Source organism: Mus pahari, chromosome 1, assembly GCF_900095145.1.
Source record: "Mus pahari chromosome 1, PAHARI_EIJ_v1.1, whole genome shotgun sequence".
NCBI classification, from domain to species: domain Eukaryota; kingdom Metazoa; phylum Chordata; class Mammalia; order Rodentia; family Muridae; genus Mus; species Mus pahari.
In genome coordinates, this window is record NC_034590.1 from 26,996,199 (window position 1) to 26,998,056 (window position 1,858).

The following is a 1,858-nucleotide window of genomic DNA, read 5'->3' on the forward strand; positions in this document are numbered from 1 at the left end:
CTGCTATGAACATAGTGGAGCATGTGTCCTTATTACCAGTTGGAACATCTTCTGGGTATATACCTAGAAGAGGTATTGCTGGATCTTCCCATAGTACTATGTACAGTTTTCTGAGGAACTGCCAGACTGATTTCCAGAGTGGTTGTAAAAGCTTGCAATCTCCCCAGCAATGTAGGAGTGTTCCTCTTTCTCCACATCCTCACCAGCATCTGCTGTCCCCTGAATTTTTGATCTTAGGTATTCTGACTGGAGTGAAGTGAAATTGCGGGGTTGTTTTGATTTGCCTTTCTGTGATGATTAAGGATGTTGAACATTTTTTCCAGTGCTTCTCAGCCCTTTGGTACTCCTCAGTTGAGAATTCTTTGTTTAGCTCTGTACCCCATTTTTTAATGGGGTTATTTGAATTTTTGGAGTTCAGCTTCTTGAGCTCTTTTATATTTTGGATATTAGTCCCCTATCAGATTTAGGATTGGTAAAAACTCTTTGCCAATCTGTTGGTGGCCTCTTTGTCTTATTGACAGTATCTTTTGCCTTATAGAAGCTTTGCAATTTTATGAAGTCCCATTTGTCAATTCTTGATCTTACAGCACATGATATTACTGTTCTGTTAAGGAATTTTCCCCTGTGCCCATTTCTTCAAGGCTTTTCNCCACTTTCTCCTCTATATATTTCAGTGTTTCTGGTTTTATGTGGAGTTCTTTGATCCACTTAGACTTGAGCTTTGTACAAGGAGATAAGAATGGATCAATTTGTATTCTTCTGCATGCTAACAGCCAGTTGTGCAAGCACCATTTGTTGAAAATGCTGTCTTTCTTCCACTGGATGGTTTTAGCTCCTTTGTCAAAGATCAGGTAGCCATAGGTGTGTGGGTTCTTTTCTGGGTCTTCAATTCTGTTCCATTGATCTACCTGTCTGTCACTGTACCAGTACCATGTAGTTTTTGTCGCTCTGTAGTACAGCTTGAGGTCAGGTGTGGTGATCCCCCCAGAGTTTCTTTTATTGTTGAGAATAGTTTTTGCTATCCTAGGTTTTTTTATTATTCCAGATGAATTTGCAAATTGCTCTTTCTAATTCAGTGAAGAATTGAGTTGGAATTTTGGTGGGGATTGGATTGAATCTGTAGATTACTTTCCGCAATATAGCCATTTTTACAATATTAATCCTGCCGATCCATGAGCATGGGAGATCTTTCCATTTTTTGAGATCTTCTTCAATTTCTTTCTTCAGAAACTTGAAGTTTTTGTCATATAGATCCTTCACCTCCTTAGTTAAAGTCAATTTTTTTGTGACTATTGTAAAGGGTATTGTTTACCTAATTTCTTTCTCCTCCTGTTAATCCTTTGTGTAAAGAAAGGCCATTGATTTGTTTGAGTTAATATCCAGCTACTGCACTGAAGCCATTTATCAGGTTTAGGCGTTCTCTGGTGGAATTTTTAGGGTCACTTATTGATACAATCATATCATCTGCAAATAGTGATATTTTGACTTCTTCCTTTCCAATTTGCATCCCCTTCATCTCCTTTAGTTGTCGAATTGCTCTGACTAGGACTTCAAGTACAATATTGGATAGGTAGGGAGAAAGTGGGCAGCCTTGCCTAGTCCCAGATTTTAGTGGGATTGCCTCCAGCTTCTCTCCATTTACTTTGATGTTGGCTACTGGTTCGCTGTATATTGCTTTTATTATGTTTAGGTAGGGGTCTTGACTTCCTGATCTTTCCAAGACTTTTATCATGAAAGGGTGTTGGATTTTTTCAAATGCTTTCTCAGCATCTAATGAGATGATCATGTGGTTTTTGTCCTTGACTTTGTTTATATAGTGGATTATGTTGATGGATTTCCATATATTAAACCATCCCTG